The following is a 22,836-nucleotide window of genomic DNA, read 5'->3' as shown; positions in this document are numbered from 1 at the left end:
CGTGCAGCTTTTAAAAGGAAAGGAACCCAAGTAATTTCCATTCTCACTGCAGCAATATCAATCATCTCAATTCATTGAGATTCCCCTACAAAAGAAACATGGTAGCGGAAGATGAGAAAAGAATCAGTAAATTCACAGCCAGTTATGCAGCTTAAACTTCTAACCCTAAAATTGTTACCTGTCTGTAGTTTAAGAAATACATTTAGAAGAGAATGTCTGATTTAAGACATGAAATGAAGATCTGAGTAAGTTCTGTTAATAATTCTGGAAGGCACTTCTGCTTTGTGTGCTCGCTTTGCTGAAAACGTGACAAAACATTTCCCAGTTTCCATCCACTAAGAGAAGGCTGAAGGTTAACATAGCTTTGAGGTTTAATAAAGATACATTGACATTTGAAGTACCATAGTTTATACAGTAATATATACAGAAACACACTTACCAAAGCACTGCTAGACAGGTGTAGGTTGAGCTGACTCCTTTATTATGTGCAGCTTCCATGTAAAGCAAAGCATTCAAGATTACATATGCATCTATTCTACATTTACCTTCAGATATTCCGAGTTCCTCTATACTGTTACTGAACAGATGAAAACACGAACAACAGCCAAGAAAAAACAATCAACATATAAACAGCAACGCTTCAGAAAAAATACGTCAAACATCCTCTCTCATGACTCACATGCAGAAGTGGCTAGCCTTACTTCAGCAGCACAGTTAATACTGGAGATATTTACAGTCTTAACACCAATATTTACGTGCTGCTAGAGTATGACAGACATCAGTATCACAAGATTGACTAATTCCTAAGTTATATTTCTGTTCGGGATGATGAAATCCTTGTATTTTTGAGGCAGCACAATATGGCCTGCACCTTTTCAAAACCCACAAACCATTATGTGCTGCTACGTTATGCCAAGGTGTCTACCGTACTTCAGGGAAACAGAAACATGCTGAAAGCTGAATGGAGAACTTTTTGAACACCCGTTTTTGGGTATTGACATGAGGAGTACAAACTACAAAGTGCTTATAAAACATTTGTTAATCGCCAAGATGTTTATTTACAGTGCAGCTCTACACTTCATTGTCAAGTGTGCATAATACCTTAGTTGGACACAAAACAGAAACAGGACAACTGCATCTGATTTGAGGGACTGAAGATTATGCAGATATTTACTTTTAAAAAAAAAAAAAAAACACACAACAGAATACCACAACCACGCACTTGGTTATTTTCTCATCTGAAACACAGCTTTCACCTGCAAAGGAAAAACAGCCGATTTCAAAACAAGCTCCTGTCAAATACTGTATCAGTCCCTCAAGCCGTTTGTTAGCTTTTATAGGTTACCTTTTCCACTGTCTCTGGGCAGAGAGGTTTACAACTGTTTATTAAGTAATTCTGGAGGGAAAATCAGACTGTTAGCAGGAACAGTAGCCTGTAGCAGTCCATATGCCTCCAGCCTAAACTGACCAGGCTATTTTATTGGAAGACGTAGGTGAGGGACTTGGACTTCACATCTCTCCCGTGCATCTTTTTCTTACACAAAAAATTAGCAGCATTTTCAACATGTACTTTTACTGGTTCCTTAAATAACACAAATGACATTCTTATACCAAATTATTAGGAGAAAAGCTACTTACATAGACCAGATCCAAGTGTTCCCTTCCACTGTAAGGAGTTTTCTAATGAGTTCATGGTATAAAATAATTTTCTTAAATTAACAGGGCTATCTGTAAGGACAGAACAGTTCAGCAGACCACAAATGGGGAAAGCTTGTGGCATTTTCCTCTTCTTTTCTGTGTTTGCTCCTACAGTAACACTGCAGGATGGTCTCTGCTAGAAGGGTCAGTTGGTAAAGAAGTGTCAATTAAAACAAGATTTAAAACAAGATTTGTCAGTGTAAGTATATAGGAACCTGCAGCAACACAAGTTTTTATACAGCTACCTAGCTATCGATATTTTAGAGACTGCATAAGAGTCACTTCCAGTATATTTTATATGTATACAACTACATCCGCACTTATTTTCTCCTCTAAATACTTAACTTTTTGGTTTTGTTTTTAAATTAGACAGCTATAACAGGCAAACTAGATTATATAAGCCCAATTTACCCAGTAGCTTGGTGAAGTGAAACCTGAATATAAAGGCAAAACAAACCTCAGTGCAAAGGTATGCCGTGACAGTCTCCCCTCTAAAGAAACTATGCTGGACATAATCCAAGAAAAGAAGGGGTGAAGAAAAACATCCCGTGTATGTCTGTGTACACACACAGTATGGAAGATGAAGATAAGGAAAGCATGGATGCAAGCGAAGATGCTAGTCAGCAATAAGATTTGTTTACAGTTCTCTGGAAAAAGATTATGAAAGATGTTCAACAAGAGCGAGTGCTGCCTCTTACTTGTAGATTTACCTGAAAATATCAAAGAGAAATGATTTAAATAAAACAGCTGCAACGTTTAATACCTTTGGAAGAATTCTCACATGTCCAGGCCAAATTCTTAATTTGTAAGCTACGTGTGCTTAACTAGATACTGTTGTTCCAATTGTCTCCTTGTTTTTAGTTTTCTAGCTTAAGCATAGAGGATTTTTTGTTGGTTTTTTTTTTTTTGTTTTGTTTTTCCCCCTGCTCTATAAGCAAATCCCTCTAAAATTAAACTATACACACCATGAAACAAAGACTTGGCAGAACTATTAATGCTATCTTCCACAGTAAGTACATTAGTAGGAGAACTTGCAGGTAATTTCCCTTCCTCCCCAGACATGAATACAAAAACTCACATGCATTACAGGACTGTATTTTTTTTTTAAAACTTATACTAGCAAAAAGTACCTCCAAACAAGAAGCAAATTTAAAAACAAACAAAAAAATAGGAGTATTTTCTACTTTCCTATTAAAAATATGCTTCTGCTCTCCTTACAGAGAAAATAAATTAAAGTTGAAGACCTCATATGTGAGAGAAAGGGTTGAGGAACAGGAAAAGGATGAAAGGAGGAAAACTAAGATAAAACACATACAGATAACTAAGCCAGATAGCTAGTGAAATATGGGAGTGTCTGCACAAAGCTTTGAACCTCGGTGCTTTTGGTCATAAAGCTTACACAGCCATGCCATCAAGTGCTTCTCCTACCTCTGTCTTTATGTCCTAAATTGTTGTTGGGGGTGGCAGGAAAATTACTCGGGTAGACCCCAATAAAAGCTGGGAAACTTGCATACAGCCAGCTCCATTTGATCCCAAGTCCATCAACGTAAGAGCTCTGCTGAGGAAGATGGAAGAGCTCTGAAGCAGCAGAAGTTCAGTTCCACAGAAGCAGGCTCTCTACGCTGCATATACACAGAAGTCAGGAATGCTGATAGAAAAGCAATTAAACGGCTTCAAAATAAATAAAAAGGGGTGTGGGGGGGAAGGAGCTTTTCCTTGGTTTCACTGTTTCTTAGTTGATTTATCGAACAGCCTAATATAAAATACCATGTTCAGCTTCTATTAGTTTGACATTAGGAGTTTATGACAATACCAAGCCCAACTCATTTTCTTTCTGCTCCCATGAAAAACAATTACAAGTGAACCTCCAGCTACTGTAACTACTAATACACCCCTTTAATTCTATATAAGATTTTATTCAGAGTTACTACTAACCAGCAATCTGACAGTTTGGTGATTTGGAATAAAACAAATCAAGGCCTTTCTATTAAATAGAAAGTATCATCTCACACGTCCAGGACTGTGACACAAGCTTGGACATTTACTTAGGGCATTGTGCTCGTATACCACCCCCACTCTCCTGATGTTTCTTGGCCAACACACCTTCCACTTGGGTAGTGTTATACACCACTTCTACCCAGCCATACTCCTTTGTTTGGGTTACTTGCTCATGAAAGCAAAGCAACACACATCCACTCTGAAAGCGCAGCTATTGCCTCACTGTGACCCTTTCCCAACCCCATTTCAGTTTAAATCTAGAAATCTGACGCTGAAAGACACTGAAAGGCTCTTAAGAGTTCCTCAGCCTAAAGCATGACACTGTTTTTCCACCAGTGCTACCCCCCCTGCACAGTGATCACAATGTACACCTCCATATCTGAGTTTTCTCCAGTTTAACCTCTTTAGCTGAAACTGCAGTAAGGCAGGGTTTGCACTGGGAGGCAGGGACGGCACAGTATGAAGTGGGGCAGTGCTGACGAGCATCCTGTGCAACTTACTCTTAAGGACAGACAAGGCATTCTGCAGTCATAACCTTTTTTCTCCTCCAAACAGGTAAATTTGCAAATTTCTCCTTTCAGGGCTCACAATTCAGTGCCACGAATACAGCATTCTGTACAAACAAACACTGACAGTTACTGTTTGCTGCAAATACAGATTTTTACTGAACTAAATCTGGGCTACCAGTGCTCCTACCTCTCTTTCACCACCTCTGTGAAAAAGACAAAATTCAGGAGATACTCTGACCACCCTATTAAGAAACCTAAACATATTTGGTCTTAAGCATCAAAACTGTGAAGACCTTAAAGTGTATGTAGCTGAGCCTTGATAATACACTGTTTACTTTTCTCCCCACCAGCTTAAACAATAGTAGTTTCACTTTTTGTCATACGCTTACTCAATGCTGTAATGTTTGTGCTGCAAACACACAGCATTTTCTAACTTTTGCTCATTCTTCAAACTTGCATTTTAAAGGAAATGCATGTTAAGTATTCTATTATCCTTTTGGTTGCTATTGCTAATGAGCCCTCTTTACCTCTAATTATTAATGTCAGCAGCCTTTAAGTGACATACATATTGTAAAAAGGAAACATTCAATAGAGATAAAACTTCGAAGTTGTAGCTTAAAGATAAGTGTACTTTTGGCTATTACTGTGTTGTTATTTGGTTCAGGTACAACATGATGTCACATCAGTACACCCAGCTTAATTGAGGCTACTTCGTGCTCACATTAAAAAAAGAATGAAGAGAATGAGCTCTATGAGCTCTATACCTTTTCTCCTGAAATAACAGTAAGGTTTTGAACTCAAATTTAAACACTGACCTAGCATTTTTCGTAAGGATTATTATTAAATGACTGTAATCAAGCAATAAATTAGCACCACTTCACCCCACAGAGGGGCAAGTCAGTCAGGATCAAGCTTACACACTCTCCATGTATAAATCTTCCCCTACCTTCTACCAAGCAGCTGAATATTTAAGACTACAATAAATTTGTATTGAAGAGTCACAACGCTTTGAGTAATCCTCTGAACAAAAGGCTGAATACTTGAACAGAGATAACAAGCACTGCTCCACAGTTTTGTTTGTAAATTACGGGTAAAGCCAAGCACACAAACTTTGACAAAAAAAAGGGGATTATCTGTTAACTGTTTCATGGCCATGTCAACAATATTCCCCACAAAATCACAGTAAAAAACAAACACAGAAACCTTTGCAGTGTAAAATATTACTAGTGCAATTTAAGCAGATAACTGCTGATTACAGAAATTTACTGCTACTAAATTTGGAGAATCTACATCATGTGTCCAGCCATCTCTCCAAGGACCATGAACAAACATATTTAGACTATCTGGAGAACTACTGCATAAGATAAACATAAAATAACAAAGCCAGCTAAAAATAAAAACCAGTATCTACAGCATTAAGAAAGTCTGAAGTTTAAAAACACACGGAAATTTGGAAATGCAGTTATGGCATGTCAGCATCAAATTCAGTTCTATATCCTTTCTCCTTTATCTCAGTACTCCAAGCACAGCTTATACTAGCCTGACTCACATGTCCTGTTGCATGAGGTGCACTCTTTCTTCATTGCAGTCACGAAAACAAAAGGAAATAAAACCAGTTATTTGGTAGTGCAATATTAAGGCTTCTGTAGAAATGATGGATAGTAACCAAAATGCAGTGGACTTACAAGGAAGGCAAGAAACCAAAAGTTAGTTAAATAACCTGCTAGCAAAAAAAGGGAAGCTGACAGAAATATTATGAAAAGTATGCATTGACAACATACAGAAATATATTTTAGTATTGAGTAGCTTAAAACCAAAATTGAGTAAGACTAACTTCTCACACTTCTTTTCCCAGCTTCTAAAAAGTGTTTTGTCAGATGTTGATGCATTAAATATACTACTATATGAAACATTTTAAAGCAAACTGGTAAAGTCTGACAAGCTTTGGGTCCAAGAGTTTGTAAAAGTTGTATTTCAGAAAAGCTTTCCAGATCCCTCTTTATTGCACTAGTATAGCTTGCACTTAACTTTTAAAAATCTGTCTTCCCTGCACCTTTGGCATGCACACAAGAAGAAAACTGTGAGAACACTTCCAATCTGTACCAGCACTCTTTCTGCTTCAAAGGACACATACAAAATTAAGACAATATTTTCTATGTTCTAGGAAGTGACTTCTATATTTTATTATAGCAGTTTTTAGATCATCCCCCTTCCCCCCATTTTTAATCACAAAAATATCAATAGTTTGGTGCATCTACCAAAAAAAGAAAGGGGCTATCTTGAAATACAATTTCAATTCCTGTAGGTCTTTTAAAAAGGTTTCATAACATCTTTTTGGATGAAAAAATACAATCGAGATACTTATTTTTCTTCAAGTTCTCCAATAAACACGTACTGTTAAATTATTGCTCAGATCATCGTAGTGTTACCTCCAGAAAAGATTATCCTACTGTTACAGTTCAAGTTTATAAAACCTACTATACAGAATTATTGCTGGTGAAGGAGAAAATGGAAGAATCCCTCCCTAAATAACAAAATCCACCCAGCACAAATGCACTGTTATAGTGGAAAGTTATATCTATTTCCCTGTCTTTTAAGTATATTACATTCCTCCTAGCTCTTCCTTTAAAAAAAAAAAAAAAAAAGGAACAGGCTAAAAGGATAAAAATTCAGAACATCTAAGCAAGCTGTAAGGTTTCTGGTACTTTTCATTCATTTCTAGCCTTCTTAAAGAACTAAGAAAATTAACCTTTCCTTTCCTTCCTCCCAAATCCACATAAGACTTCAGAAAACTTGCTCTTTTAGCCTAAGAAAGCAGCCACAGGCCTAGAGTAAAATTTTATGCTCTTCTAAGCTGGCACCGAGTCTTTTATGAAAGAAAGGCAGGCGAGTATTGCTGCTTAAGTATTCTAACTCCAGAATGTACATCAAAGCTCTTCTTGTCCTCAACAGAATGCTTAACGCTCAAGTAGCATTTTGCAGGAACCCTGGTGGTAAGTGCACAGGATCAGTTTCCAAAGTACTGCTGGGAAAGTGGAAAATGCATTAGTCAGTTTTAGCCAGGCTGCCCTCCTACTTGCTACCCTATCTGAAATTGGTAAATACTAATAAATCATAGGATGGCAATATAGCATTATGCACGTAAATGAATATATTTTAAAAATGCCTTGATATGTAAGTTAATACTACTTGCAGTAGACAGAATTATACATATTTTTAATTCTCTTGCATCTTAGGATTGCATGGAACTATAATAATATAACTGAAGACCAAAGAGAGGCCTATAGCTCCAAATGCAGCCCCACTTGTAGAGGGCTAAATTTGCTGTACGTCTGCTTCAGAAGATTTAGGGTCAGAGTGACAATGCTGTAAAATAAGGGTCAAAGCACAAAAAAAAACCCAAGGCCACAGAACAAAGAGCTTTTCGTGTCCTGAAAGAAGTTGCTTTTTGTGCGCCTGCCTTTTGGCTCCGACAGTAAATTTGTCTTTTCTTCTGAATCTTGACATCATCACTACATGACTTCTATGAAATGCCAGACAACTGTATGACTTATGAAAGGTAACACCAAACTGTTAGAAGAAATTGACTCAACGGTTAATGGAATCCTTGAGTTAACAGCAGAGGAACACCTCCTGCTAACTGCTGTAGTTTTTCCAATCTTTAGCTCTACTTCTACAACTTCATTATTTAAGCAGTTAATTGATAATAAGTTTTAGGGGGTTCTTAATGCCTTTGGGGTGCAGGCTCCTGATCATACTATCTACTTAGATTGTTTAGTCAATGGCAGCTGAAGAAACAAGCAGGAGCAGCAGCTCAGAGAGAAGGCTGTTTTATTCCCCGTTCCCTCATCCCTCTTCATACACAAGATATCCATCTACACACACACACACGTGTACATACTCCCATCTAAAAAACATTTAGAGGTTACCCACTCCCCCACTAGGGAGACGACTCACAGAACTGAGCTAATGCACAGGAAGATGGTGCTTTTCTGAGGCTGACACAAGTTGTTAAACATGAAATCGATTTTTCCAGGTAGGAAAATGAGATTCACTTAGGATATACCTTTTCAAAATGACAATGGTTTTTGCTAAATAAAAGGAACTTTATCCACTACAAAAAAAAAAAAAAAAAAGAGGATGCTGGGTGCCTCTTAAGGCTTTATATTAAGCTAGATTTTCAATATTTCACTAACAAGCTTAAAGTAAAACCATGCTGAATTAACCAGAAGTTAATATATCAAGAAAAAAAATGTAAAAACCAATGCCTAAAAGCACAGTAGCAGTGATCAAGAAATCTTAATTGTATTATCAGTCCTATCAAAATGCCCAATAAATTTTCCATAAAAAGACATGAATATCTTAATTAGTATTTGACACCCCCCCCCATTTTTTAAATAAAAGGCTAGTTGATAGTATATTCTTTGAGGAAATACCAGTATCAAGAGAACTCTCCCTCATATCCCAAAATATCTATATGAAACAATCATATCTATATGAAATAATCTGAATTATCACAAAATTGTCTTTTTTTTTTTTTAGCAGGTCTAAAGCACAACATTTTGAAAATCAGATCTTCCTTATTTCATGTTAAGTATTTTCCTCTTCAAAAGTGAAGCCTTTTGCTCTCAATTTCACTATACTTACATATTTTTTAGTCCTACTAGCTTACTTAAAAGCTGGAACTGGAGATTGAGATATATGGGATTGAATTAAAAAAAAAACACACAGAAATAACTTACCTTTTGACTGTGGAAATCTATTATGGTTTCTGTTTGAAATCCAGCAAAAGAGAATATTTTCAGAAGGAAGCAGATTCCTTTGCTTTTATTCTGCATTAAGCTATAAGATACCCGATCCCTATTTTAAAAAGAGCATTTCAGAACATTATTTGTTTCCCTTTCTTCCTAAAAAAATTAGGACAGTTGAAAAATACCTTATAGGAAAAGCCTAGTGTCACATACGAAAGGCCTACTCCAATCATCCTACACTTTCTGAAGGAAATGATTACTCTTCATCTCTCAAGAAGCACTGGTGCGAGTATACCAATTTTCCTTGTGGTGAATAGCAACCCACAAGTTGAGGAACTGATGCAAACTGGCAGATTTCCCCTTCTAATTCTGAGTCATATGCGTCATCTTTTTGTCAAAAGCTGGGAAGAAAAAGAATCTCTCCTCCAGCCTGCCACATGAAACCACCTGCTTAAAGACAGAACAGAACAATATTGCAATATTGGTCTGCACATTGCTTATACTTCCACATTTGTTCTTGCTTTGCTCAAATAAATAAGATTGTGAAGACAGCCTTAAACGTTCACTTATCAGCAGAACTTATCCCTTTGATTTAGGGCCAAAAAAAAAAATAAAAATCAAACTAGTAAAAGGAAAAAAAAATAAAAACCAGCCATGTTGACACAGATTGGTAGTGTCTTACCTCCACAAGACTAAGAATTCAGTTCCTTAAAAGCTTACATGTATGCTTGGTTTAATCATTTGAATATTCAGCCAGATTTTCTATAAAAATTTATACTCTCAAAAAATCAAGAGTTCATATGTAGGGTTGGGATATCTTCTATCACTGAACCTGATCATCAGCTAATTCCTTACTGCTCCCCCCCACTAAAACAAAAGCCTCCTCTAAGACCCAGAGAAGCTAACCACAGAAGTGTTCAGCTGTCTTCCTTTTTTCTGTTTGTTGCATTTTGCAAGTTATAAAGTAGAAAAGCAAAACAAAGCGAAACCTGTTTTCTTCTGTCACAGTTTCATCAAGGTCAGTCACTGTGGGACTATACATCCTGCGATGACACAAGCTCTCTTCCAAAGGCTCCAGCTCTGATTAAGGTTGGGTACATCACTGCCAGCAGATTACATATTTTCAAATTGCACTGGAGTTGCTGACCAGACCTGCAGAGACAGGGGCAAATTACTGTAACAATGCACTGCAGTATTTCTATCCATCTGTGGCACTGCCAAAATGTTTTGTATATAATAAAAGCAGTAAAAGCAAGAATAAGTTTTAGATATCTACAGTAAACTGTAGAAAGAAAGCAAAGATGGTAATTTTTGAAAACTGGTGCAGAATGGAGGAGTGACCATGCCATTTTAACCTCAGATCAGTGTTCTTCTATGTAAGTGTATGTAAAATAAAAAGTGTAACTATATAGAAAGACAAACACACAAGCTGATAAAATACCCTTGGTGTAGAAATCTGTACCGTGGCACTTGCAAGCATTCACATGGCTGGATGCATACATCTCAGTATAACGAGGGAGTCTGCATTGCTAAAATAAGAATTCTTGAGTGCATTTCAAGCCCCATGACATCACCCCTTGCACTACAGGTTAGTATTTACAAGCGTTTGAGCCGTTCCGTGGATCTGTAACGAACGTCGCAAGCCGTGAAAACGAGAATTTATTATGTAATGCACTGTTATGTAAATTGTTTAAATCATGCACAATATACACAGATGATCACTCCTCCACAGTTAAATACTAAATACAGCACTTGATTGCTCATCTTACTTCAACCGAGTTTCTGCATTTGATAGGTTTTGCTTGATAAAACTACACACACAAAGTACCTGTCTGATGCCTTATGTTGTTTTTAAAATGGAAATCAATTTATACTTTCGTTTTAATTCAAATAACTCAGCAGTATTTTATAAGGGCTCTCCTGGCTATTGGTATTATTGCACATTTGTTAATGTTTGTTAAAAAGAACATGGTTTCTCAGCTACTAACACATTTAAGCAAATCCAGAATATTTTCTTTGATACTTGAAAATAAAAGGCATTTAAGTTTCAGTGCAATATTACTTTACCTCCCCAAACCCAGCATCTTTCACATAAGATCTAAAGGGTTTAGCGTAGCACATTTAAAAGAAACAAAAAAGACCACAAATTATGCCTTTTAACAGTGGCAAGAGCGAACGAGATGAGAAACTGTCAAACAGGCTTCTTAACTTTTAATTCAGCAAAGCAGTAGGAACTGGTTTAAGTTCCTTCTCATTCAGTGGAGCACTCCAAGAGACCTAAGTTTTATTTAACCTGCTTTTCATATCCAGTAAAAGAGATTCGGGAGGGTAATCGCCAAGGCCAGCTTCTGCCCGGAGAGGGGACCCACCGAAAGTCCCCCCCAGGTTCCCTCTTTTTCAGTACGGGGCCACAAGCAGGCCTGAACTGCTCTGGGGTGGACTCTTGCTTTGAATTGCCCTCTAGTGTTAGCCTATATGAATTCCTACCTCAGTGACAAGTTCTGTTCAGGTTTTTACATAATGGAAAGTGGGTCACCAACTTAAGTTATATTAATCTAAAAATAAAACTTTAAGACAATTTGAACAGCATTTTGGAGGATCGTTTGCATGTCAGAAGACCGTGAGGTTGACAAACAGAGTATTACACACCAAAAATGCAAGAGGAAGTCTGTATTCCTAAACAGAAGAAAAAAAAATAATCAAGGACAATAAGTTTAAGAGAACTTCAGAACATTCTTGTATTTTATATTTCCAATAATTTCTTAAGCAGTTTCACAAAATATTGATTTCTGACACAAACACACTGTATTCACAGCCAGCTTCACTGTGATTACAGTGACATAGCTGGAATCAAAACTTTCATGAAAATTGAAGAGTTACTGGTGTAAAAACAGAACCCAGCCTACGAGCACTAATATTCAGGAGGAATTACTCTCACTGCCGATTCCAGGATCTCCTAGTTACACTCTAAACCTGGATGCAAAACAGGCACTGTGCAAATGAAAATCCAGATTTTAAACCTTGTAATTCCAGAAAGAGAAGTCCAAGCATTTTCTTCTCTGTTTCAAACCATGTTTTATCTCCTCTTGTATTCAGATGCAATGAATTTAGGACTAAGTATGGAAAATGTATTCTTGGTAACCCTCGCATTATCAGCTAGAGAGAGACAGAAATTAAGATCAACAGAGGATCCTTTGCTTAAAAAAATAAAAAAAATACTGTCATACAGAAGTACAGCCATGCTGCCTGAGAACTGAAACACAGTCAGGTTATAAAACAGATGAAGGAAAATACACCTTCCCCTGCTGCTTGTGTAACTGCTGTGCTTGTCACTGAAAGCATCATCCTCCCTTCTCCTGAGAACTCGAGGAAAATCTTCGAGATCTGGGGAGCCTGGGGGCAGCAGGGCAAGCACCTAAGCAGAAGCCCATTGTTTTTGAGAAGGGGTTTGCCTGCCTGTGCAAGATACTGGTGGTACTGTCAGACACGTCAGGGAACCCTGCTCTGCAACAGACTTTTCAGTGTATTTATAGACAGGCTTTCTCCTAAGAGCAGTTACAACGTTTCACAACAGAATCCTCCTTTTCAAATTCCTCATCCCAATTAAAATATGTTATAGCTTCTCGCAGGGGGAAGCAAAGTGTTTGCAGAATAACTCAAGTGATAACATCCTTAGGACCACAGGATCTGCACATTCTACCAAGGAAAAAAAAAAGTGCTCTGAAAGAACACAGAAATTCTAAATCCAAGGTTTTTATTTCTCAGATTCACTGAAATTCCTGTCTTCCCCTAAATTTTCAATAAATCTAAGTGACTTAGAGCTATTTTGATGTAGGGAATTATCAGTTAGAGTTGGGGAGATCACATATTTTTTTAAAAATATTATAATATCAAAGTTAATCCACTGATGTTGAAAATTAGCACTTAAATACATATTTTTCTAGAAAAAAATACACCCCATATCAACTTTGAAGTGGATAGATAAAATTATGAATTTTTTTTTGCTCAAAGGCATCAAAAAATACACAAAAAAAAGAGGACAAGGGAAATAAAAAGCAAGCTCTAAAAATTTAGTGGATTAATGGGAAGGTGTAAATATTCTGGAGATATTTGCACACTACCAAGATTTTTAGATATTGCACAAATTAAAAAATAGAGCCACTATTATCTCCTGATTTAAACTCATCTTAGTAGCATGTTTTACTAAAAGCAATAATTTTCCTCAAAATATTGCTGTAAAAATTGTGAATAATATTACCAAAAAAATCCCCACCACCAAGAAAAAGAAAAAAATCTCCCCCCCAACAGGCTTGAAAATAAAAATCTACTGTGACTATCCATCTATTTAAAATAATTTCAAAATTGACAAAGCCAGAAGCAGTGGCTTATTCAGAAACACTACTGAATTAGCAATCACCTCTTCATACATGCTCTTTTTTCATGTTAGTTCATGTTAGTTTGTGAGCAGCAGCCCAAAACAAGGTGGATTAACAGCCATCAAGGCAGTAGCTGCACATTTCTGAAAACTGGGATTAGGTTTTTCTCTCTCCCCCCTACCCACAGCTTAAATGCGTGGGTTTACACAAACCTCTGCTTTGCTTTTGTTGAAATAAATAAATAAATAGGAAGGGGCAATACCCTACTTTCCTGCCTTTGGCTTGGAGGGAGAAGCACGAGCATTTAAATATGCCAGTTAGCACGTTTTAACTATTTTTCCTGACGAATTTGTATATTATTTGTTGTTCTTTTTCATTTGCTTTGCAGGATTGCTTCACCAACAGACGAGGAAAAATGAGGTGTAAGTACACCACTCTTAAATCCTTGCTGTACAGCTGTTTCATTAAATGTCTAGTCTAATAATAAAAAATTAATGCTTATTTCAATCTAATAGTACACGAAACTCCACTTTAAAATAACGTTAGGGCTGGATCTAGTTAAAACTAACAAAATCCAGAAAATTCAGTTCTTTCAGATTTCAAAATCTAAACCAGCCATGCCTAAGATAGCACAGGGTTTGCAAACAATGCCTGATTTTACATGTGCTGTAACAACTGGGCATGGGCTGCATTTATAGCTACATCTCTCTTTCAGGAATATTATTTAAGCTGCCTCTGAAAAGCACCAGAAGTCCTTAAGGCAAGCACAGATGAGCTGACAGCTATCTGCAACAAGTCTTTCAGAGGAGCAGTGAGTGTGCTTTGTGAGCTATCAAATCATGATTTAGGCAACGAGGTCTGCAGAGCCTCGAGTGTGCACCTACATTACAGACAGTAAAAGTGGCCATGAAAAAGTTACCCCTGAGAAGCACTCCAGCAGAGAAGCCTGTACATTTTTATCTTTTCAGCCTCATTACAATTAGATATTGCAAAACAGTTGACGAAGTCAAGCATACAATTTGCAATAGCCACACCAACAATTTTTTTAAGGGGCCAGCACTGCAGCCCTCGTTTCAGGCTCAACTTCCAACAAAATCGCTAGTTTTGGTAAATAAAAACTGCAACAGCAGGAGCCAGGGGTAAGAAATTAAAACACACCCCACAAGCCTTCAAAGTTTCACCTCCTCTGTGGGGCATGAAACAGCCAGGCTGCCTAGTTCTAGAACAAACAGGCTGCCCAGCTCTAGAACAAAATTAATTAGGCCAAATTTCAGCCTAAAAGTGCTCTAGAGCCAATCAACACTTGAAAAGTGGCTTCTTATGGTAACTGACAACTGCAGCATTCTCGAGAGGGATTTCAGCCTGTAAACGAGTAAGATAATAATTGCATTACTGCAAAACTCTCCTCTTTGGTCTTTTTAAAAGTGATTTAACTTGTCTCAAAAGCTCTGAATACTTTAATATATTTTATTAATTAAAAAAAATAAAAAAGTTTGGATCTAAGGACAAACATGGTTCTGCAAATCCTTATTTGTGGAAGTGAGGCACTAGGACTACTTGTGTATTTAAAAGTTTTCAGAATTAGGCCCTAAATTTAAAAATCCTTTGATTTACAGTTGTGAACCAGGCATTATATTTTTTTTTTTTTTGCTGAATAAGAACCTATGAGAAATACTCTGAACTTGTGTCAGCCCAAGGAACACTCCATCAAACTTTCACCTTTTAAATATGTCACAAGGGAGCCTTAGATACCTTTGCCTTGCAATATAATCCTGATTTTCATTAACAAGAATGTAATTGCTTTTGTACAGGAAAAAAAAAGGAACAAAAAGAATGAACAAATTCAAAGAGGTGTTTTGTGAAATCCTTATATTCTTAAGAGAACCAGAAAAAAAAAAAACAACCAGACCCACATGCAGTACATTCAGAGCAGAGTTTCTGGACAGACTGTAAAATATTTATTTATTTGGGAACATATTAGACATGTTACCCAAACACTAACAGCATTAATAAAAATAGTTTTATTGCGACTGTTAAGCACAGAAAAGGGAAAAAAATTTAAAAAATACATATTCACTAATCACGAATTGCAAAGTTTACATAAACTTCTGTTTCACTTGTTTTCCTCTAGATCCCTACACTTTCTGTATTCAAAGTTTTGTTTCTGAACTGATAATTTTCTGTAGGTGGTCTGAACTACCCATAAAATCATACTATATTTTTCATATAGTGAAAACTAGACTCAGAACATGTCTGCCTCGATTACTTCTATGACAGGAGGTGTCTAAATGGTAAAAGCCAGCAGCTCCTAGGTTATATTAGACATTAGTTACAACACTGAGGAAAGATGAAATTTACACTTCACTCGATCTGCTTGGTAAAAATTAGCAGTTACTAGGATAATCTCAAATTTTGCTTTTTAAAACTTCTCCTATTTTATGGCACAATTACTTCCTGAAAAAAAAAAGTGTTCTTAAAGACAGACAGATTTGATTAAGGATAAAAACTGGATTCCAGCTGAAAGCTGGAATTGCTAAAGTCACGACATGTTCATAAAATTTGTTGTACTGTAATATATTTTGCTGAAGATAAAGTTTTACAGTTTTTACTGCTCCATTTAATATTTAAACAAATTTACTCAATCCAAGAACAGTTACTATTTTAATTTCAATTGTTTATATAAATGGTTAGTTAAGATTATTCATATACAAATAGATAGGTTATGATTACTCTGAATGGATTTCTCAGTTTCAGCCAAATTAGTACCTTTAGTGCAAAGCAGGACTTGCAGTATGAGTGTCGCCAGTCTGTATTTATTATTCTTAAATATTCCGTGTTTTACTATATAAAAATCCATTTACTGACAAATACATACATTAAATTAATTTTCTGACTATGCTGCCACAGGTAGAGGCCTCTGAAGACCACTTTTTCTTGTTCCCTACTTTTTAGCTTGTCAAGTAGCTAGGTTTTTTACTATATGTAAAAATAAATTTTGTACACCACATTTGAAATGCAGTCAGCTAGCTCTCTGTTATTTTCTTCAGCACACCCTCCCAACAAAAAAATTAAGTTACTTAAAAACAAACACTTATATGCTCTATACTTTGTTTTCAGATTAACAACATTTCAGTTGGAGTAATTCCCAAGACAAGAATTTAAGGGCAATATTATATAGGGAATTTATATAACTTCTGTGATCAAGGCTGTTGTGAACTCAGCTTTTTGTACATATTTTGGCCACTTCATTTCCTCCCGAGGACAGCTTGTGTGAATACTTTTCCTTAGTCTCTTAAAATTTTACAGAAGGAGTGTAACTAAGAATTATTTTACCAAACAAAAAAAGTCTTGAACAAACCCAGAAGAACTGGCCTATTTCGAATAATCCAAAAAAGTTACATTTACTATATGCATTTTTTAAATAAAGAACACATGTAATAAGAGAAATGTTAATATAATATATACCATGCTCATGCTCCATCAACCTTCCAGAAAGAGTTTTTCAATCACAGGACTAAGCCGTTCTCCAAAATCAGCTCTCTATTGAAAGGTCGAAACCTGCAATAAAAATGTCATGTATTATAACATATTTCCAACACCCACAGTTTCATGGTTGATCCCCAAACATAGATGTAGGTCATCAGGTTGACCCTCGCATTGTCTATGTTACAGGAAATCCTAATTTTAAAAATACTCTTTTTTTTTTTTTCTAAAACCAAACTGACTTGATTAGGAACACCTGTGATATGCCTCTTTATTATCAGAAGCCTCTTGAAACAAATCAGATTAGCATGCTCTGCTTTCATTCTTCCTGCAGCATTTTAAGATGAAAGTAAGAGGAAGAAAAAAAAAAAAAGGGGGGGGGGGTGAAGGGGGAGAACCCCTCCTAATCTCTCCCTCCACCCTCAAACGAGCAAACAGGTAAGTACAAACTACTTAAAGGATGTGTGATTACTGCTGTCACACTTCCCAAAATATTCTACAGACTATTAAGTATTTAACTTAGAGTGTTTTCTTTAAGGAGCTTTAATTTCTGCTCTTCAAGGCAATCCCCATTACTACCTTTATTAAAATGTAGCTGGACAAATACTGGTTTCTTTGTAACACATGGTGGAAATAGTGGAGACATAAAATGCACTCAGAGTAAAAATTAAAAATAAAATTAAAGTTTACACCACCCCCCCTCCAAAAAAAAAAAAAAAAAGCCCTGAGAGTAATCAGGTAAGAACAAAGTAAAATTTGATATAGGCAGCAACTATATCCAAATATCTACTGGAGAAAACTGTGCACTCACACAGCCAATTTATTAAATTTATTTGGACTTTTTTTCACTGTAGATACCATGACAAGACACATCCAGTGCCTAATAAATGAGCAGCAGATGCCTAGATCAGGTCACCTGCTTCCAAATATTTCAGTAATTTTGCTCTTTGCTGCTTAATCATATTCTAAAAAATAGTAAAAAAAATCTCCACTGCTGTGGAGCTCAAACAAGCACCCTGCTTTAATAAGAAAAAGGAATTTTCTTTATTTTCATGTATATCACACCTCATCTGCTGCACCTCTTGTTTTTTTTAGAAAAATAAGTTTGTGCCTTTAAGCCAGAAACACAAAAATGCTTCTCAAAAGTTCCCCCCACGCTTATATTGAGATTTAACAATCTGAAAGATAATATTGAAACCAAACTTAGAGAAAACCGTCTAATATGAAAATATAAGGTTCAGCTCTAATCCTTGTGTAATTCTCTTTTTCTCAGTCGAGACTTCAAAGTGAGTTTTAGCTCACTCGAAATAAAATAATTAATTGCAACTACATTTGATGTTGAAAAGTTTATTAATAATCTATTTACTGTTGATACACTCATTGCAGTTTCTGAAAACAAACTAAATAGGGAAAAAAAAAAAACGTGCCTATTTCTAACAGTGGTTTCCTTTAGACATTAATAACGATCACTGAAAGTCACTGCTATTTTTCAGTTTTGAGCAATATAACAGTATCATCTTCAGTTTTAGGAGACATCCTGGGAAGCTTTTAACAAAATAAAAGCTAAATGTACACGCTTTACATTTTCTCCTGTTCTGTATGTGGCAATAAACGTGTGTCTGCGTGTGTGCGAGGTCATCCCTACACACTGGCAACTGCTCCCTGCCGAGATATGAAGAAGTGTTCAGAATTATACAAAGTAATGAAACTTTGTGCTCTCTGGAAAGATAACCTTTTCCTCTCTTTTTAAATGATACGCTAAAATATTGTTAGATGTTAATATTCAAGGAGAAAACTGTCAAACTGAGAATTAGCTGCATTAGAGCTCAAGTTCTGCTCTCCCCTCGAATGTTCAGGCAAGCCTGCTGGAAGTTCTCACCCAGCAGCAAGCACACGAACCTAAGATCAAACCTATTGCACTGTTAGGGTGCCACCGACAGATACATCCCAGAGGTTCTCACACCACAATTCAAGTGCTTTGAAAGCTCGCAGCGAAGGGTTAAAAAAAATTCAGCACAGACGTTGCCTGACACCCTATTAAACATGGGCAGAGGATTTTCTACCTAGCTCCATCTAACCATTTCTGAAATCGCCCAACCTCCAAAATTCAGATGTTTTTCACCATCTAGATCCCTTTTTAAGCCTATCTAGCTTGCTGTGTATTAACGCATCAGTTACCTAAAAATTCTACAGGGCTCCTGCCAGTAATTCACAAAATAAATAAATAAAATCGCAAAGCAACAATTTCACTGAGTTAAAAAGTTGTTGGAAATCCCTGCCTACACATCTCCGCCCTGTGTGATGCCCCCTTCATATTTATGGGGCACATCATAATTATCCCTGCCTTAAAAGTACATTACTAGTTCTATTAAAAAATTAGATGTCTGTGTGAGAAGAGTCACAGAAGACTATGTACAAAAGTAATTTGGGCAGCCTGTTCAAACAGCATTTCCCCAAGTATTCCTGATAACAGAAATAGCATAATTTTTGCTATCAGGTCCCAGTGTTAGATGTTGAGTGGTCAGAATCTGTAATAATACACACACACACACAGCATCTGTGGAAAAGTCGGGTGTGTGTACACCAAGTTATTTTTCTTGGTAAAAAATATCAAGAAAATATATTTCTGCTTCCACACAGAAGCCTCCAATTTCGTTCCCCATTTCTTTCGGGGACAGAAAAAGCAAGCTCAAGATGCATTTTACCTGTGACAATTCGTACTAAATGCGGATTACTGGAATGACCAGCACCGGGCCTTAGGTATGGGCGGATGACTAAACCTCCGACCCAGAGGATCTGCAGCATACTTGGAGAACAGAGTGCTAACCTCCCCTGTTGTCCTTCACACATTCAGTGGTTCACTGCTTCCCAATGCAAATAAAAATCCCTAAGTTCCTGCAACAGAAATGCTGTTATGGGACAACTTTTGGGGAAGGAAAAGGTAGCCTGCTTGTAGGTAGGTAAAAGTGCCACAGGAAAGTGGTGATACACCTGTTAGGGTGGCTTCTGACACTGGGGATGGATGAGATGTGCACCTTCCCTGCAGTGCTCAACAGGCAGGGGATATGGGGACAGGTAGGGTGCTTGCAGCTCCACTTGTACTTTGCTGCAGAATTGGACTCATTACTGCGAGGATAATTAAGGAAATAAAGGCTACAATTGAGGAGCAAATCCCCTCCCATGGCATTACATTTTGGATGGAGGAGTAAGAAGTCCAGAATTCCAGAAGCTAAAATGGAAAAAAAATCCAAAAAAAATAGAAAAAAATCCCCCGTACACCTTGTAAGCGCATAGTCTGCCTTTAAAATGTTACTACAATAGGATTCCTACAAAATTCCACCCCCAAGACACACCAAAGTCAGACACAACTCATACTTTCAAATTACCGACATATCTGAAAACTAAAAATCTCAGAGTTATTCCAAGCTTCGGGAGATCTGTACCTATAAACACAAAGGGTAGCTCTTGGAAACTTTCAGTACAACTTGGTGTTTTTTTTTTTTTTTTTTTTTTTTGTTCCGGGGCGATTTTTTTCCTTTAAAAAATATTGAAAAAATTAGAAAAAAATATAAAAAATAGGAGAACAACTGGGGCTTATTGGGAGGTTTTTTTCTTGAGAATCCAGATAAAGGGTCCCACAAAAAAAAATTAAAAAAAATTAAAAAAATAATGTATAGGTAGTACATGGTATACACCGAAGAAATATTCTATTAGGCACAGACCTCTAACTTTCACTTAGCGATATAATGCAAATACATACGTTGAGATCTTTAAGTTAATTTGATATTTCCTCCGAATGTAACTTTTGCAGGGCCAAGTAATCCCTGTTAATGTTTGACATTTTAACTAAGGTGAAAAATGCAAGCAGCTCTACAAGGGTCTATTCAGCCTACGTGATTTTTCCCCCCAAATATCTCAAAAGAAGGAGTACATCAAATATAAGAAAGGAAAAGCTACTCCACATACCCTATAGATTGATACTAGATTGCTTGCTGCTTTCATTTTAGCCACACCCACCTTTATGTAATTATAAAATGTGGGAATGGTGCAGCTGAGAAATAAAAAAGCTAAAAAGAGCAATTGTTTGATCCGGCCAAGTACGTATCAAGCAGAGATTTTAATTAAAATGAAAATAGGTACAAACTGCACGCTAGCGAACACGGCTGTCAGACGGCGGGGGGAAAAAAGCATACGCACCTGTACGACACCGAATTAGAGCTTTTTCTCTAAATAAGCCATGAGGCAAGACAGTTATTTCCTTGAAAGTGAAAGTCAGTGCCTGGGAGTGTGCTTGCACCGCTGAATAGTGCAAATCTCCTCCAGCCCTGCTCCTTTCCAAGTGTCCAGAGGCAGAATGAAACAGCTCTGCGCACATTCCCATGCTAACTGCTCGAACCGTTTCTCGAAGCACTCTGAAAGTAGCGCCGCGAGCCTCCCGAAATAAGTGCTAAATTTCCAGGGGCTCTTACTAGTATCGCGATTTCGGAGGTTACGCCGCGTTTCCCTAGCTATCGGCGCACGGAGCTACAAATTGTAGGGAGCGAGCGGCGCAGCTATTCCTAGGGAAATTAAAGAAGAAGAAAAAAAAAAAAAAAAAAGAAAAAAAAAAGGGGCTGGAAAAGCGCAATTTGTGTACTGGATTCAAAAAAAACCCAAGGCACGGCAACTCGGCGGAGCCTCCTCCTCCGACTATTGTATTTCTGCGTGACACGGAGGGAAGGGGAGGTGGTGGTGGAGGGTGGGGGGGGGGGAGGGAAAAATAATAAAAAAAATACCTTGAATCGCGATCCAGTTGCCGTGTTGGAAAGGCTAGAAAAAAAAAAAAAGGGGGAAAAAAAAAAACACACACACACAAAAAAAAAACTTCTGCATTTCGCTTTAAGGCTCCGGGCGAGCACACACAGCGGGCTTTTGTACGGCCCCGCTGCACCCCGGCTCCCCTCCTACGCCCCGCCGTTAACTCGTTGCTCCCGGCTGAGGGGGGGGGAAGGAGCCGAAAGGAGGGGGGGGGACACGCACAGGGAGCCGAGCATCCTGCGCTGGAGGATGAGGAGAAAAAAATGAAATAAAGAAAATAAAGGGGGAAGGGGGAAGGTGTCGCCCAGGGGTGGCCCCAAAACGGAGGGGGAAAAGGGGAAAGGGGGGGGGGGGGAGGTGGTCCTGAGGGGGTTAAGCGGCTCCCGAGGGATGGGGACAGGCAGGGTGACAAGGCCGGGGGTGGCTGTGGTGTGTCGCCCCCCCTCAGCCTGCCAGGGAGGGTTGGGAAGGCGGCGCGACAGGCGCTCATGTCGCGACACGGGGTTCAAGGAGGTGGGGGGGGGGTGGAGGGGTTAAGCCGCTGGCACGGAAACGGGCGGAGGGAAGGCGAAGCACGGCGAAGGTTGTCCCTTTTTTTATATATATTATATATTTTAAGAGAGAGAGAGCGCGGAGGGGCATTAATCCGGGTTACGAAAACACAAGGGGGGGGGGGGGGAGAAAGGCGAGGCGGGGATGCCCCGAAATAATTTCCACAGAGGAGAGGGGAAGGAAGGCGGGTGGAGGGGAGAGGGGGGGGTAAAAGAGAGAGCCTGTCACCTCCTGTCACGACACGGCGGGGCCGGCCCCGCAGCCCTCACCTCACAGCCCCGTCCCCAAGGGCTGAGGGAGCCGACCCGTGAGGGGGCTGAGGGGGGGGGGGGGGGGATCCCTCAGCCCCCAAACCGCGCCCGCTCCCCCCCGCGGCTCTTACCGCCCGCAGCCGAGGCTCCGAATCCCGAATCGGCGGTGAAGGAGGAGAAGGGGACGGTGGAAGAGGAAGAGGGAGAAGGAGGAGGGAGGGGATGGGAGCGAGAGGGAGGCGGCGGCAGCGAGCGGCCCCGCGGCAGCGCCGCGCTGGGGCACCACTCGAAAATGGCGCCGAAAGAGCTGGGCTCTTCATTCAAATTCGTTAGGGCCAGCCCCGCCGCCCCGGGGCATGCCGGGAACGGGGGGGGTGCTCAGGGGCGGGCGGAGAGCGGTGGTGATGGGGGGGGGGGGGGT

The 22,836-nt window shown here is 38.5% G+C and overlaps 1 long non-coding RNA gene across 1 annotated transcript; it reads right to left on the bottom strand.

The window, feature by feature from the left end:
• Positions 1-9,613: 9,613 nt before the first annotated feature.
• On the bottom strand, positions 9,614-22,738 carry LOC311445373. The gene is made up of 3 exons (XR_014698365.1): positions 22,547-22,738; positions 16,798-16,890; positions 9,614-10,108 (listed from the first exon to the last, which is right to left on the bottom strand). It is a non-coding gene; the product is annotated as an uncharacterized lncRNA (long non-coding RNA).
• Positions 22,739-22,836: the final 98 nt, after the last annotated feature.

The sequence above is a fragment of the Aythya ferina genome, assembly GCF_964211825.1.
Source record: "Aythya ferina genome assembly, chromosome: 1".
In the NCBI taxonomy this organism is placed as follows: domain Eukaryota; kingdom Metazoa; phylum Chordata; class Aves; order Anseriformes; family Anatidae; genus Aythya; species Aythya ferina.
The sequence above is the reverse complement of the archived record's forward strand: the minus strand, read 5'-3'. Positions and strand labels throughout refer to the sequence as shown.